We start from the raw sequence: 18,585 nt of genomic DNA, 5'->3' as shown, positions 1-18,585 counted from the left end.
TAACAAGATGTAGTAGAGGGTCTAATTCGATGAGCACATTGAATATTTGGAGCTATCCGATACGAAATAATATTGATTAGTGACCAAGCATCGGGCACAGCTGGTGCTACTGTGGTGTGTTGCTTACCTTCATCATCGAGGGACGTGAAAAGGAAGGTACAGATTTATTTTGTTCTCTACCTGCATTCATGGATTTTCTGAATTCCATCCTTTGAAAGGAAGACATCCAGGCTTAGATAACTTCATGAAGTGTCATGAAAAGTTTTGAATGTTAATGACTTGTTAGAAGCATTCAGAAGACTCAATAACATATAGAGAGTGACCAATATGTGTCTTTATTCTGAGTATTTCAGAGTATTTCAGGAGAGAGAATTTATGAGACCTACTTTTCTGAAGCCATACATTTCTGAAATGTTGGAAATTTTATAATAAACATGTATTAGTATTAAAAGAAGAGAAATAATGTGAAAAATAAAATTTTTAGAAAAATCCTGTGTTTTTTAATAACACAAAGAAAGAATTCCTATCTCTACATGAGAAACTACAACATGTACGTAACACATTATCTTTACCAGTTGAATACTCCAGCGTATGTGGGCTTCTGATAATACGGATGATGTGGTATTAACAGGGCCAAATTAACATGAAGTGTACGAATCAACGCTTATGGCAGTGGTAACCTTCAACCATGTCATAGCAACAAAAACACCAACTAAAACAGAAGCCTGAAATCCTGTACGAGGCCATTTAACTTAAACAGAATGATTCTGGAAGTGTAGAACTAATGATCATGCGTAATTTCACTCAAACCATTTAGATTTAAATTCAGGAAACTTCATTGCTTAGTCGCAGCCAAGTAAATCAGCATTCTTCAAAACAAATAAGAAGACTTTTGTTTTTCAAAGGACTAAACTTTAATATTTAAAGGGTATTCTAAATGAATAACCCCCCCCAGTAGGTGGGGTTCCAGAAGCTTCCTTTCATGCCACCACAATGAGAATCAAGAATTCTGAAAGTTAAAACAATTACCTCTTTGGATACATAAAAACAATATATAGGAAGAAAGGGGGGAGGGGGGAGAGGAAGCAGGGAGCAAAGGAGGAAGGACAGAAGGGAAAGAAAAAAGACAGGATCTATCTTTCCATCCATAGGGGAATGGTGACTAGATTATAGTAGTTTCTACCTGTAGAATACTAAGGATTTTTATAAGATTCTACTTTTGTGGGCTTAAAAAACAAAACCCTGATGATGGATACATATTGATCGAGCTCTATGTTGGAGACGTTTCTGCATCATTGTATGTAGCTTATGTCTCAATAAGAAAAAGTTAAACACAAACAATGAAAGCCCAAGGGGGAAAAATCAGAGGAGACTAACCAGGATGGCAGGAGGTCTGGGAATTGATGCCATATATGAAATAACAGGAAGAACTGGAGAAATTTAATTAGAAGGGAGAAGGATTGCGGGTTACAGGGGTAGTTTACGGAAACAGTTGAAAGGTTGTCATGCAAAATAGGTTGAAAAATTAACATCAAAGAGCCAGGCGAACATACTGCAACTCAAGGATACAACACAAGGATGACAATTTTTGTGAAGTGAACCAAAGTAATAACTTGCCTCCGTGGAGGTATTCAAGGAAAGACTAGAAGCTAGGAGTCACAGGTTTCTGATGAACCCTTAGATGGAGAATCGCTAAGATCCCTTCCAGGTTTAGCAATCTTTGGTTCTTTGGTGATCAGCGTGGACTGCCAGAATATTAAGATTGTCGAAAGCTCTGTTTCTTGAAAAGCCCCAATGAGGTCTCTGTTTCTGGACCACAGATTCACATTGACACTCCCTCTGAGTCCCAGGCTTGTGAACAAAGCGAACAGTAAATGTCTAGATACTACAAACCTTGCACACAGCAATCCCTAAACGAGTACGTGTTAAAGAGTCAATGTGAAATAAATTTCTAGAATCTGAGGAAACATAATAAACAGTTTTAGACTCAGGAAGTGCCAACTATCTATACATATAAATTTAATAAATAATAAAAATCCAGTTACAATCAGAGTCTCATAAAATGATTTGAGTTGCAGACTGAGAACTTGACTTGAATATTAATATCAGCAATGAATTTCCAAAATTTTAGTTAGGCTGGATTTACATAGAATGTACATCTAATTGTTTGATGCAGTACTTAGGTTGGTTTGGCATTTGAACTATCTGGTGTTGGTTATATTTTATATGAGTTTATGTAGTCAAATACGCAAACATTGAATTTATTTATTTCTCAGGGTTGAACAACCGGTTAAAGTTTTTGATGATTTGATAATGAGTCGAAGCATAATTGTGATTTATTTGGGTTAGGCACCGATAGATAATATTTAAAAAATTTGAAATTCTACGGGCGCCTGAGTGTTCAGTTGGTAAAACGTCTGCCTTCGGCTCAGGTTATGATCCCAGGGTCCCAGGATGGAGCCTCGCATCGGGATCCCTGCTCAGCGGAGAGCCTGCTTCTCCCTCTCCCTCTCCCTCTGCCACTCCCCCTGCTTGTGTGCTCTCTCTTTCAAATATATAAATAAAATCTTAAAAAAATTTTTTTGAAATTCTATTAATGTGGATATTATTTGCTTATTGATTCAGTTCCTTAAATAATTACTTCGTATTATTTCAATAGCAGTCCTTAGACTATATCAAATGCAGGTTGAAGAGCAGGGTCACAGTGCTGAGATTCAAAATGTGTCAGATGTAAAACCACCAGGGATTTGGGCAAGATGAAAAGATGAGACTTTTGATGTGACCTGATGTAGCTTGAGTAACTCACAAAGTCACAAGTCAGTTTCTGACTATAAAAGAGACATCTGATCAGATTGTCATGCTCTATGTTTAATGGAGTGTTGCAAGGACTTTGACACAAACCATTACCCACTATTTACTTATTCAAGGCAGAAACCTGCTGGAAAATTGAGTGAAATTATCCATACTTTAACAGCTTTGAGCAGATTGCATTATGATCAAAATTTCTAAAACACGCCCTTCTGAAGACATAGGTATTAAATACTATTGAGTTCTGTTATAGTACTTTAATCGCCATGTTTTACAAGATTGCTTCTCTCCTCAGAAGATAAAGTAACATCGTGTGATTGTGGGAGAATGTAATACCCACAGTTGGATCCGTAATTTGTCAGTAGCTGTGTTATTTGGAGAAATACTGTTAGTCCAGAAAGCCAGTTAATTTTCACACTATTCTTTTCTCAACAGTCCTGTTTTATTTCCAAATTTCCAACATTTGTTCTTTATTTGGGTTCCTTGGACAGAGTTACCTAATAAACCCAACATGAACTTTTTTTGTGTTTTAGACTAATTGAATGGAAACTTTTCAAATAAGACATACAGAAACTCTGACACTCAGTAAACAGTTCAGGTATTTTTTTTAAGTCATATTTTTTTACAGATATTGTTTGACATATGATGGGGTTGCATCCTGATAAACCCATTATGAATTGAAAATATTGGAAGTTGAAAATGCATTTACAATTCCCAACCTACTGAACACCATAGCTTAGCCTAGCCTAGTTTAAACATGCTCAGAACACTTCCATTAGTCTATAGTTGGGCAAAGCAATGAATGCAAAGCCTGTTTTATAACAAAGTATTGAATATCTCCCGTACTTTCTTGAATACTGTATTGAAAGCGAACAGAATGGCTGAATGAGGACAGAAGAGTTGTTTATTCTGGGGATCACATGGCTGAGTGGGAGCTACCCTGCTCAGCATCAGGAGAGGATCAAACAGCATGTTGGTAGCCCAGGAGAGGATCCGGATTCAAAATTCCAAGTACGGTGAATGCGTATGGCTTTTAAATCATCATAAAGTCGAAAAGTTCTAAGTGGAACCATCATAAGTTGGGGACCATCTGTATATGGAAATGTGTTTTGTCTCTGCCTATTGGTGCCACTGAAAATAAATTAAAGACAGCTATGTTTAAAGGTGACTTTCAGGCCCTGCAAAGTCATGATGAACGTCAATGGAGGAGGTCATCGACAAATATTTATGCAAAATTGTTGTGAGGAAACTTTAAAAAACTGAAATGTTTTCCAAAGAACTTTTTAGCCAAAAGAACTAAATAAACTGGTTTCCTGACAAATGTCTTCTGTATACCATATTCTATTATATTGTCCTTTATTAATGAATGTAATATGCAACAATGGATTTTGAAAAAAAGTTTTCCTGTTTTTCTTACTAAATATTTCAAAACCGATTGCATATTTTTATTTGCTTTAACATATTTTTGAAGAAGGCTTTTGCAAAAATGAACCAATTTAATAACAAAGAACTGCTCACCATCTAAAAATTAATCATTGCTATCATGATCTTTGTCCCAGAACAACCCTTTGATTCTAGTTTCCTTATCAGTTGAAAGTCTGGCACACATTGTAAGATAAAATTAATTTTTTCATCATACAGTCTAGCGGCATCAAGATGGGGCCTAAGGTTAATCATATCAGTCAAATACCCAACTTGAGAAAAATTCCACTGGAAAGCTCTTCAAATATCAGCAATGACATTTGAAGTAATTGCAAAGCTCAAGCACCAATTTAAATGAAAGCCTACCCCCCTCTGCTATCTCCTCTTTCACTAGTTGAATATTATAATATAAAAAGCATCATTGTACTCTCAGGTAAATTAATAATGTGATATTTTATTGATTGCCTATGTATTCATTGGAGAATTCTATTTTCAATCTAGAGGTTTTATGGAAAGACCATTTCTCAAAACACAGTGTACAAACTCCTGGAAGCTTTTGCTTAAAAACTATACTGCTTAAAGGGCCATCCATTTGGAAGGACTTACGTTTTGTTTGAGCCATATAGTCTGTTTCTAAAGTGACAGTAATAACAGAATTCCTCTGATGGTGTCACCTAATGAGCCTTCAAATGGTCATGAAAGCCATATTGTCATTTCATTATCAAGCCAGGGGTTTAAAAGCAGACTACTGTCTTTTACTCAATATATTTCGATAGACTGAATGGGGGGAGGGGCAAGAAACCAACTGAAATATGAGTTAAATTCGCTACAAGTTAAGGTTTTTCATACAAAACAATTTGATAGGTGTTTAACAGATACGACCTTTGAAAAAGCTATGACAAAACAAACTACTTTTATACTTTTAATATGTTAATAGGCTCCAGTTAGAGATTGCATAGGATTTTGTGCATTGACTGAGACTAGGTCGCATACAAAGAAAGGAAGATTAGAACAGTCAATCCCAGACATAGAAATTATACAACCAAATGGAGAGGAAGAGTGAGCAGTGCTGCTTTAAAGCCATATTGTGTGGAACATGCTGGGTAAATGTATACCCCTCAACATAGCTGTGCCTGGCATTCCTTTGTGACCAGAGGCTGGGAAAATATCCTCTCAAATTCAAGTTTACTGGCCAGACCCATCCTGTTTTTGGTTCTCGATTGGTGTTCAGTTCCCAGTGCTGAAATGATAATGTGGGGACTCTACCTTTATTTTATAAAGAGTATTTGCTTTGTTTTATGATTACCAAAGTACTATATGCTGAGAATACAACAAATTAAAAATAGAGAAAAGCAAAAAGAAAATGTAACCTAACCGTTAACCTACCACCAAGGGTTTTGTCTTGGGGCAAGTCCAATATATAATTATTTTATTTAAAACAATTCTTTAAGAATGCATTATTCTTTCAGTTGTCTGATCCTCCAGAAACACCTGGGCCGACCCCAGAGGGCTGATTTTTGATTTTCTACCTAGAATGCTTGTGCATTGGTCAAGTTGCTTTCAGGTGTAAGTGCTAATACCTGACTTAGACTAAGGGGGCTGTCATTTCTTCACGTGACAAGATGGCCAGCCTCCTCAAGGTGGATGGCTTCAGAGCTCTGGTTTCACTTCTTTTTCAGTGTCCTCATAGCTGCTACAAATGTCATGGACTTCCACAACCATATCTGAAGCAGGAAGGCAATGTGTCCTGCAGAGAGGGGTGTTTGTGGGAGGGGACAGCAGTTCTCTTTTCAGCAGGGAGAAACATCATTCCAGGAAGGTGCCCAAATGACATCTCCTTATGTGGTCAGAATGGGAACATCTGTCTGGTCCCAAACCTGTCACTGGCCAAGGGAAGCAGAAGTAACACAGTTGGCTTAGATGACTTAGATCACCTTTCCTTCATGCTTTGGGAATGGAAGAGGGGCACACTTTCTCCCACAAACTGGGTTTCTATAAACTGAGGAAGAAAGGGAAAGNNNNAGGACACTTACAGAAAACAGGTGGTATCTGCCACAGCTCCCCATTTCAGCTCAGCAAATGGCCATTAGAATCTTGTCATGATTCTTGTCCCCATTACTCTACCTAACCATAAGGGTCACATTCCTTTCCCAGGTTAATTTTTCTTTAACAAATTAGAAAGATCTTCTGAAACTTAAAACAATAACAATATCTCAGTTGATTTTTTTTCACAGCTCCACATTTTATACTGTCCTACTTACTAATTTTGAGAAATGAAAAACAGAATGAATGAAAGAGAGACTGAACAGAGCCTCTAGCTCCGGAAAGGACTTAGAGTATTCTACAAATCTATGTGTATATTATAAAATAGCAAAAATTTAAAATGACAGACAATGGAGATTTAAGGAATGAAAAGTAAAGTACTACAGACATAAAAACGATAAGGTCAGAACACAAAAGATATGCCAAGCTTCTATATATTTGCTTGGAGTGTGCCATAAATTTTGCTCTAAATTGCTTAGAGGTCAATGTGTAGAGCATTGTCCTATCAGTTTTGAAATTTCTCCCATGGATTCCTACTGAGATCACACTGTATATAAGGAATCTCCTCCATTCTTAGAATGACCGTTTATTATAAGTCTCTGTCTTAAGACATCTTCTGATATTAGAGTTTCCATAACTTCCAAACAGTGACCCTTTTGAAAGAGAAACAACGATATGAACCCAATAGGTATCCATTGGGAGTATCCTTGGCTAACTATGACATATGGCTGCCCTCCCAGTATCCGAGGGTGCTATCACTTTAAGGGAAACATCTCTAGTCTATTCTTTCTCCTAATCCCCACAAGTTGGTTCAACCCTTTGGTATTTTCTTTAAATTCTCTAGCTCTTGAGGCACCTGAGTGCTCAGTTGGTTAAGTGTCTGACTCTTAATTTCGGCTCAGCTCCTAATCTCAGGGTTGTGAGATCAAGCCCCACATCAGGCTCCATGATGGATGTGGAGCTTGCTTAAGATTCTCTCTCTCCCTCTGCCCTCCCCACCTTTCCTCTCTCTCTAAAAAAAACCCAAAACCAAAACAAAATCTAGTTCTTTATTTACCATTTACCTCTCCGACTTCAGCGTAGAACGAAAACGACTTGGCCTAAACTCCTCCCACACAAGCTCTCCTTTCTCTCTAGCTGCCCTAGTCAAGTTTTCTTGTGTCCTCTCCTGTCACAATGTGAATGGACCTCAGGTCCTTCTTCACCACTGTCACCTCTCTAAGGAAACTTGACTATGAAGGAAAGCACAGAGTGTTTGTGCTTATCATTTTTAATTCCTCACTTCCTTTTCTCTTCTCTGTCTACTACCTTCTGGCTTGTGCTCCTAACTCTCCACAGAAAATACAGGAAAGTCCACCCATCACAGCTCAGGGGCCACTTGTTAGCTCTTGACATTCATGGTCCCTTTTAGGCGCTCGGTATTCTTGGTCACTTTCTCCTTAAAACTCATGCGTTTTTCAGATTCTGTGACATCCCACCTGCTGTTTTTCCCTCTTTCTTCCCCGACCATGACTTCTGGTTTATCTCTCTTGGGTGCCTTTGGTCTGTCCCTTCTGTGTGGTATTCAACGCAGTCAGGGCAGTATGTTCCGCTGGTTAGAACGCAGATCGAGACCAGATCACATGGGTCTGTTTCCTCGCTGAGCTATTTACTGTATGTGTTACCATGCACAGAATACTTAACCTATCTGGGCCTCAGTTTCTTCAACTGTAGGAAAGATGACAAGGATGTCTTTATCTCGTATGTTTGTTATGAAGATTAAGCGATTAAAATACATAGAGCACACCGAGCTCCATAGAGCTATTAATTTAAGAACAAAACAAACAAAATCCAGGTTTTCCCTCTTAATTCTGTTTTCCTTGTTTCTGGACTTTGTGGACGAACTGATTGTCTCTATAAAATATATGCTGATACGCTGGACCACCTCCCTTCAAGCCCACACCTCCCTCCTGAGCAGTAGGTCAGGCTGACGGACCGGCATCTCCACTCACGTCACACTCGGTCATCCAAAATGAACTCATCGCCTCACCAGAACCGTTACTCTTATTTTATTTTCTTTCTTCGTGAAAGGTGTCCAAATGCACAGACTGAAATCCTGGGAGTGATTTTTCGTTCTCACTCCTCCTGGTGTTCAATTAGTCATTGAGTCCTGTCAAATTCACTGACATAATAGCTCTCACATCTCCGCCTTCCCTCCATTCCCTGGCCCCTCCCTAGACTGGGACACTCACTAAGTCATGCTGGGATTACTGGATCAGATCCTCATTAGTCTCCTGGCCTCGGATCTTACTCCTCTGTAGTTCCCCCTCCACAGAGCTACCAGAGGGATTTGACTTGACGATGAGCTGATCGGGTTACTCCCTTTTTTAAAGTGATTCATAGTCTTCAGGATAAAGTCAAAGCCTCTAGCATGGCATGCCTGAGCCTTTGTAATCTGTATCCTCCTACTCCTTTGGCTTCGCTTTTTGACACTTTCTCCCTTGCAATGTGCACTTCAACCAAACTGATGTACGTATGGAATCAATAGGTTCTAATCCCACTGAATTCACTTCAAGGCGAGCTTTTATCGAGGGAATGTTTTCTCTCACTGATACAGTAAACCAAATGATTGCTTGTCTAAATGTTTATGCAACACAATTGAATTGTATACAGTGTATTCTGAATCTTTTAATTGAAATAGTCTCATTGGGAAAATTATCTCTGTGTTAATTTTATACTTGATATTTGATTTATTAATCAGGCATCTCTCTGTATCAGAGTACTTAGAACATTATTTCACCAAATTAAAATTTCTAATTCAATTTTCTTCCATTGTAACATCTATGTTGTACCTGTCATTTCTACCAAGTCTGTTTTTCTCTTCGTGAAATTTTTAGATTAAAATTTTACCACGTCTAGGTTGAGCCCTTATTAAATTTTTAATTTTGTTCATTATAATTTTCAATATTTTTCGTTATGAATTGAATGAAAACCTTATTACGTGTATCTTCATTTAATTCAGGAGACTATATTAAATAATTCTCACAGGTGTTCCAAGATTGTCCAGAATGGTCAGGTGACCCATCGTGTTGATCATCTATTTCTTTTATGTATATCCTACCATTCGGTCCAGCACACACTTACAGTCCGGGTTTTGGCAGAACAGAGAGAAATCAAACAGGGTTAAAATGGCAGCATCAAAATATCAAAATACTATGGTCAAAACGATGGGTTGGAATGGGAGGGTACAAGAGTCCTTTTTCTCCTCTCTGCCATATCATGGATGAGTCATTCTTGCCATCACTGGTTGTTCTCTTCCTACAATGCCTCTGTGCTAGTCGGGATTCATTCAATTGTGAGTGAACCAAGCCCGATTCAAATACACCAAATAAAAATGTACATGGATTGCCTAGCATGATGGCTTTTCTCTTTTGGCATCTGTGAAGAAAATCTCAAGAAATATTTTTGATTGATCCACTTTGGGTCATGTGCTCATCCAGAACCAGTCACTGCGGCCAGAAGGATGGGGGCCATTCTTGGGTTACCCACCCACTGCTGTGGGGGGAGGGCAGGAGGTGGGAGGGTGGTGGACCCCGCTCAGCGCAAAGAAGGGTGCCGTCTCCAGACACAGAAGAATGGATGCTGGAGATACAGCCACAACGGGCTGCCCCTTGTGCTTGCCTTTCCTATTTGCTGCCCAAACATTACAGTTTCTCGTAGCTTGTATAACACAATATTGCAATTCTGCTTAAACTAAATGATCTCTCCTGCTAGCTGGAAACATCTCAAGAGGCAGATAATTCACCGTTCACTCTTGTGCACCCCTGTTTACTCGAAGTTCCACAAAGGGCAAGTGATAAACCACATCTGTGGAGAGAGGGAGTGAAACAGGGACAGTCTGGGAATTCACGGTTTCCTCCCAGTGTATGTCCGACCCATGAAAGCCTATTCTTATTCACCCAGCTCCACTTGGAGATTTTGTGCACCTCAAACTCACCTGCCACATTTGCATTTAATTTTAAAGATGAGAATTACAACTGATTATGACATGACTGAAGAGGATAGGAAAAAAAATTAAAAAGTAAAGAAAAACCCCGAGTTTGGCAGTTTTCGAGCCTTAGAAAGTAACCAATAAAGGTGCTTCAATGAAGAGAACAGGATAGAAGTTATTTTTCTTTCTAGTTGCTTGAAATACTATGTACCATGGGGACACCATCTTTTTGAAAGATAGTCTAGCAGAACGTTACATTCGGGGAATGAATAGGGCTAAGTTATCACCAGGGTTGATAAAATGCAATGACGATCGCCCATTTTAGACAGAGGTAACATTAGTGCAACCGTTTTTAAGTCATGGCCACACGGAAGGGGAAGCCGCCTATGGAAATCCTGGAGCAAGGAATAAAGCTGTCACGGCACAAGATTCATAACCCTGCCAGGTGCTGAGCTCAAAGGTCACCCCTGAATTAAGTTACCTTTGTATGACTCTGTTCTGGGTGTGAAACTCCCGGTGAAGTCCATTAGGCTGCACTGACAGCGAGAGGGCTTCAGTAATTCGGGAGTGGGAGTAGGTTTGCCTTGCTGCAAACCCCCTGAGGGAATTCTGTGGGCTTGGTTAGGTTCTGCGAGCCCAATGGATCGCGCAAATAGAAGGTGGCCGTGGGAATGAAACCGGGGACTAGGACCTCTGCCTAAAAATAGTCATTGCCTGAACGGGCCGTGTTGTAGCCCGGGAGGAATCCCATTTGTCACCGTGTACAAGGGCTCTGTGATAATTACGTGGCGACAGGCACTGGCAGACTGCTCCTGGCATACACTGGGGAGAGACCCCAGGTAAATGAGATATAATGGCAGCTGGTGTCATTGCCCCAGGTTGCAGACGAGCAACCGGTAGAAGCTGGTGTGGCTTTGCCGGGAGGCTGAGGTCTGCATAGGGCTGGGGGCAGAGTTCCTCACCGGAGGGATTTATCATCCCTTGCATCCAGAGCTTTGATAGGAGCAGATATACTCTATTTTCTCCCCAAGGTGGGATTAGGTGATGCTGCCTCTGTGGCTTAATATTTTAACACGTGTATTTAACTAGTAGGTTACTCAATAAGAGAATCACCCGGCTGTCTTGGTGAAAGACTCATCTAGAATGAAAGGACCTCGCCCTCCCTTGCTCATGAACACAGAGTGAAAACAACCCTCGAAAACGTCTCCTGTGAATGGTATTTTCTGGAAAGGGGTGTTTCTGTTGGAGAAGATTGAAGGGGGTGCATGTGGTGCTGGGTCAAATCTAAAACCAGGAGAACTGGATTGGGAGAGGGCGTGGGTCATCTCCTGGGGAGACCACCTCGTAAGGATCTAAGTCTTGATGTGCTCTTCCTTTTTGTTGTAGAAGAAAAAGTTCAAGTCGGTTAAACTTCAAGCTCATCACCTTCTCATTGGGTTGACCTTTAGGAGCCGACCTTGGGTGTGCAGCATGGCCCCACACAGGCCTGTCAGGGGCAAGAGGGCAGGGGCAGGGTGATGGAGCCGGTCTACAGCCTGGAAGGGGACCAAGGAGGTGGATGAGAGAAAATCATTCTAGTTATGAAGTGCTTTGTGGGCTAAATTTTATACGTAAATATAGTCCTTTTCCTGGTATACTTCGTTGTCTTGGAGAAAGTGGGAAACATAAGCAGAATGAAGCGGAGCCTGTGATATTTTCTGCATCTGCCCTGCTTTCGCCGGCTGGGTCACTCCGTCTGTAAGATCTCCTTCCGCCAGTGGTCCTCTGAGGCCAGTCCATGGTCCCAGGTGTGGCCTGCAGCCTCCACACCCTACCCTTGTGCTCTGGAGCCCTTTCCCTCCTGCTCTGCGAGAGCTGACTGAAGCCACACGAGCAACTTCACGGCCCCCTGGCTCCTGTGTGTAGTGTTCAACACGTTTCCTCGTGTCTTGATGACAAAATTCTCCTGGAGAATTCCTCTTCAACAGCTGCCTGTATACTGCACACACTTCCTCCCCTGTTGTGTGTGTGTGTGTGTGTGTGTGTGTGTGTGTGTGCTGTTGGGTGGCGGTGGGGTGGGGCATCTTGAAATGTCAGAGATAACCCGCAACTACCTGCTCATTGCAAAGACGCTAACCATGCGGAAGGACACGCACCGTCATCTGCCGACATGAAGTCTACTCCATTTCTATTGTTGGTAGTATTTGCTCCGAACCATTCCAGAGTTTCCTTTCATACACATATGCAAATATATGCAAATGTACATGAACACCCACACTTTTTAAAACACAAATGAGATTACTTTATATGTGTTGTTCTGCAACTTTTTTACTTAAAAATGCATCATGGATATCCTTCCATGTCAACAATGTAAACACACCTCATTCTTTTAAATCCTCATATAGTAAGCATATCTCACTATTTATTAATTACTGATTGATAATTTTAACATTTTCAGGTCTTAATTATTGTAAAATGTGCCACAATGAACATCTGTGTTCATAAATACTTACGTGTGTATATGTATGTGTGTATATATGTTTTTTCGTATAAGCTAGGGTCCTCCTAGAAGAAATGCTAAAGCTAAGAGTATATGAATTAAACTGAAAAATCTGGGACACTTGGGTGGCTCAGTTGGTTAAGTGTCCTATTCTTGGTTTCAGTTCAGGTCATAACCTCAGGGTCTCGAGATCAAACCCCTTGTCTGGTTCTGCACTCAGCTGGAAGTCTGCTTCTCTCCCTCTTCCTCTGCCCCTCCCCTCCTCTCATGCTCTCTCTCTCTAAAATAAATAAATACATCTTTAAAAAATCACGCAAATTGTTTCCATAAAAGTACATACACTGTCACATTAGTTGATAAAGCTATCGATTTTCCAAAGCAGCCACTGAAACTAGCTTTACCAGTCATTTTAATTTTTGCCAGTCAGAAGAAAACAGTTGTGTCCTTGTTGCTTTAATTTGTATTTTTCTCATAGCTTATGAGCATCTTTCTATAAGCTCATTTATCGTTTGTATTTTTTTCTGAGAATTGCCTTCTTGTATTCCTTGCCCACTTTTTGTGTCGAGTTCTTTTTTTTATTGACTTGCAGCAGCTCTCCACATACTATGGGTATTATTCTTTGTGATCTATCTAACAGCTCAAATCAACAAATATTATCTCATACGGTTCTGTGAGCTGACCGGGCACAGCTCGGAGGTTTTCCTTCTTAGGCTTTTGTGTACTTACAGTCAAGTAGCTACTGAGAGGAGAGTCACCTAAGGGCTTGACCCCACCAAGGCTCCCACACAGGGTGGCAGTTGGTGTTACTGTCCCTGGGAGCTTGGCTGGAGGCTTGGTTGGGGCTGTCAGTTAACATGTCTACACATGAGTTTAATTTAATTTGATCTGCCCATGTGGTTTAGGCCACCACAGCATGGTGGCTCGTTTCTAATACAAGTGGTCCAAGAGACAAGATGCACGATGGCCAATCTCCTAAATCCTTGATGTGGAAAGTGGCAAAGCATCACTTTTGCTATAATCTATTGCTCAAAGCAGTTGGAGAGCCCACCCGAATTCAAGAGAGGAGGCAGGAAGAATATTGAAAAATATTGTGACCCGCTTTAATCCACCACACTCCACTCTCTTACCACAATTATTTACATATTTGCAAATTTCCCACATGCAAAATTTACACTGCTGTCCTCCTCCACTTCCTAACACTCCCCCTCCCCCTCCAACCTAAAGCCTCACTTATACAGTGATAGCTTCAAGTTCAAGTTCAAAGTTCAGGCTTTTATCATCTAAATTAGGCCCAGGTGTGAATGAGACTCCTTGGGTGTGGGCCCTCTCAATTTGAAGACCTGTGAACCAAAGAGGCAAGTTATCTCCACACACACATTAGACATACAATGTTGGACAGGCATAGAGAAACCACAAATGGCATTCCCATCAAAAGTGAGGAAAATAGGAGGCACATGGCAGTCATTGGTCCATAGCAATTATGAAATCCAGCTGGGCACATATTGCCAATTCTTTGAATTGTTCTGTTTCCTGGGAATGATTCTCCATGGTTTTTGGCTTTGGGCCTTGGTTTCTTGTTTCTTCCTTCATGTCATCTTTCTTTTTCCATAAAATATAGACTGTTCACATCTGAATGTTTCCTCTGCCCTCTTTCTGCCCGTTGTAGTTTGGGAAGGGGGTATCCAAAGGCCCTTTGAATTTTGTTCTATCCCAACCCCATCAGCCAAAGCTGATATGATTCTCTTTAAAAGTTTGTAGACTTCTTGCAGATCAAATTATACATCATTAGAGAAAAGCCATACTTGCATTTGTCCAGTGTAAGCTATTTATTTGAGCCAAGAGTTAGGGTTCTATGGAATAATAGCCTTAAGATTTTCGGAAGGCTTTTTGCTTAGTTGGAAGTGTCTCTGAGGCATGCATTTAAGACTCTTATAGTACCTATTGTCTAAGAGAGAAGATCTATGGGTAGTGACCTTAGGATTATTTGAGGTCCTACTAGGCATACACATTAAACACTCTGAGGACTCACCGAAAGGTAGTATAGCACACTATTAAAGTCATTACTCTGAAGCCATGCTTTACTGATCGTGCTCTGGATTTCGTACTTGTCCTGAAGCCATTTCTTATTTTTTGAGTCTTTTGACATCTGGAGCAACTCAGGATGAGAAATAGTTTAATTTTCTATCTCAGTAAGTTTTGCCTTCAATTTACTTTTTCGAAATTCGACTTGAAAATGCAAGTTATTTTTAAAAAGAAATAGATCAGCTATCTTTTACACACATGATTAAAAAATAGTTGGCATATTCAATATTCTGATTGGAAATATCCTTTGCCAGATCCATCAGTGCATTAAATATATTTTCTATTTTCCACTTTACAGTTGGTGACAGTGCTATCTACCAGGGTCACCTTTCTCTAGCCTCCAGCACAATTAGTTTCACTCTCATCAAGGCCTATCAACAGTTGTTTCAAGACTCTTCTACCTTCTCTAAAACGGTCCTCAAAAGTCTCCCGTCTTGTCTCTGCCATTCGCTCCCAGAGCTAACGTCACCTATTTTAGACTTTATGAAGCACCCCATATGCAGTACCAAATTGTGTTCCAATGATCTACTCCTGCTTTAAAAAAATACGAAAATGTAGTGCCTTAGGACCACATGTAATTCTTATCTCTCACAATTCTGTGGTTGCCTGGGCTCAAATGGGTAGTTCTCACTTGGAATCATTGAGCTCAGGACTTGCGACCAGAGTTATCTGAAGGCTCAGCTGGGCTAGATATCCAGGCTGGCTGGCTGTTGATGTTAGCTGTTGGCTGTGGACTCTTTGAGTGCTGTTGGCAAAAGCGTCCACAAGTGGCTTCTCTATGTGACTTGGGTTTTCACAGCATGCTAGCTTAGTACCCCTCCTAAGATACAGGAAGTGGAAGCTCCCATTCTTTTAGGGCTCAGGCTCAGAAATTGACTCAGCATCACTTTCAGAGAATTCTATTTTGCAAGCAGTAAAAGAGCTCACCTAGATTCAAGGGGAGGGGGTCATAGAACTTAGCCTTCAGGGGGAGAAGTGCTGTGAAGTGTAGTCATCTTCAATCTGCCACGTGTGTTAATAAGACTTCATCTCAGACCATACATTCCACCTTTTTTTTTTAGTTGTTTCAGAATTTTGTGTTTTGCATAGGAAGCCACCCATACTCTGAAATTCTAAAGAAAAGTACTCCTGTATCTTTCACTGCCACATGAATTCTCTTTTTCACTCCCTACCTCTTTTAACCATTTAGAATTTATTTTTGTGTATTATTTAAGGTGGAAATCCAACTTCAGTTTTTCCAAGCAAGGAACAAATTATGCAGCATCACTTACAAGTAATCAGTTTTAAAATGTTTGAATTTTCATATTAAAATCTTTTGCATACATAAGTTTCTCTTTCATCCATCTTGCTCCATTGATTTCTTATTTCTGCACAAATAAGACATTGTTTTAACTTACACTGATTTATATTTTATTTGATTTTAAATAAATCCCCTGTGGGGCGCCTGGGTGGCTCAGTCGGTTAAGTGTCTGACTCTTGGTTTGGCCTTAGGTCATGATCTCACGGTCATAAGATTGAGGCCCGTATCGGGCTCTACTCTTAGCGTGGAGTCGGCTTGAGATTCTCTCTGTCTCTCTCTTGCTCCTTCCCTGCCCTTCCCCCCTGCTTGCACTCATGTTCTCTCTCTTTCTTTCTCTAAAATAAATAAATAAATAAATAAATAAATAAAATCTTTAAAAAAATAAACAAATCCCCCTTTCCAGTGATCTTCATTGAAAGATATTCTTCCAGATACATTTTAGAATTAGTTGTCAAAATTTGTAATAAGAAAATGATAAAAAGTTTTAAAAATTATTATTATTATTAGATTTACAAGAAATTTGGTGAATTAATTTATACAGAAATTTTTTTTTCTTTACTTGCTTTTATAAGATTTTATTCAGGAATTTCTCCCTCTCTGATCTTAAGTTCTGAGAACTTTTTTTTCCTTTTACCTTTTAAAATAATTTATTTTCCTGAATTCTCTGCTCATTGTCTTTTTAAAAATACCTCTTAGACATATGGTTACTACTGGATCTATTATTTTTGTTAAGGCTTTCTCTCAAAAAATAATTTCACATTTTCTATGTGTTTTAGAAGAATCACTGTTCCGTGTCCTTCTGTTTATTTATTTGATTCATCTGTGTGTCTCCACTTCTCCGATCGTTTTAAAAAATTTTAAATCATGTCTCCAAATTCTTGGAACACTGATCAGCTCATTTCTTGTAGTATCCTGTTTAAAGCAATTGCATGTAATTCATGTTTCCAAATTTGAAAATAATGATCGGACTCATTTAGAAGGTTTTTGTTTGTTTGTTTGTTTCATTAATATCGCTTTAGGAATTATTTGCAACGTATGTGATAGGCAAAGAGTTCCTATTCTTAATTTATAAAAATCTTTTGGAAATCAATACGAAGAAGACAAAATTTCAGAAGCAAATGGGCAAAGACATGAATAGGCAAATCATTTCAGAAGAAATGCAGAGAGAAATAAACGTACGAAGGGATGACCAAATCAAATGATGAATTCATGCAAATTTAAGCAATGGAATGTCTTTTCTCACGCAGATGGGCAAAAATGAGAAATATGATACAGCAAGGGTGTGTGAAATCAGGTACGTCTCTGCATAGTTACTGGCCGTGTGTATTTTAATACAACTTTTCTTCAGAGGACTGTTTGACAATAACATGTATCAATATTTAAGATGGAAGTGCTCTTTGGCTTATTAATTCTGCCTCTAAGATTTTATCTTAAGGAAATAATCTGACGAGTTTCAAAAGATATATGCACAGGGGTCAGTAATGTCAACCTGGTAGTTAAAAGAAAGAAGAAATAGAGAAAGAAAGAAAGGGGGACACAAAGAGAGAAGGAAGGAAGGAAGAAGAACTTAAAGTCTGGTAATGGGAATTCAGTTAAAGATGTTGCAGTCTAGGGGCGCCTGGGTGGCACAGCGGTTGAGAGTCTGCCTTCGGCTCAGGGCATGATCCTGGCGTTCTGGGATCGAGCCCCACATCAGGCTCTTCCGCTGAGAGCCTGCTTCTTCCTCTCCCACTCCCCCTGCTTGTGTTCCCTCTCTCGCTGGCTGTCTCTCTCTGTCGAATAAATAAAATCTTAAAAAAAAAAAAGATGTTGCAGTCTATCCATTAAAAAAATGAAATATATTAACCTGGAAAGGTATGTATAATTTTGTGACAGAATCTTGGTGATGATCTCCTTTAAAAAAAAAAAAAATATATATATATATATATGAATAAAAACTGAGGATTTCTATAAAACACATTGATTCTGGTGGTTATTTCTGAGAGTTGAGACTAAGAAGAAACATTTACTTCTTCTTTTAACCACATCTATTTTACACTGTTGGATACATTTGTCAATAAACATTCTATTTTATATTCAGTAAAGTGACCTGTTTCTATTAAAAACTCAGTACATTCTTACTGCAAAAATGTTCAGAAAATACATGAAGGCATAAAAAAGGAAGTGAAGAATGACCCATCCTTCTGCACACTGACATGCTGTCTTAATGGCTTAACACGTCCTTATTTATCTTCCGACGCATATGCACTGACACTCGCACGTGTTTCCTAGAAGGACGCACAGCCAGCACGGCCTTCTTACTTGTTTTTAAGCTGGGTTTTTACCAAGCTTGCTGTCCATCTTCCCACGTCACTGAAGGTGTATCTATCTTCACGTGCGTGAAGACAGCGTCCATCTCTGTAACAGAGCTCTCTCTCTCTTCTCGTAGCAGGTTGTGCCCACCTCTTTGGTCTTCTCGCCTCCATGCCTGTCAAGGCTCCA

Source organism: Ursus maritimus, unplaced genomic scaffold (assembly GCF_017311325.1).
Source record: "Ursus maritimus isolate PB19 unplaced genomic scaffold, ASM1731132v1 scaffold_10, whole genome shotgun sequence".
NCBI lineage: Eukaryota > Metazoa > Chordata > Mammalia > Carnivora > Ursidae > Ursus > Ursus maritimus.
Note: the sequence above shows the minus strand (reverse complement) of the source record.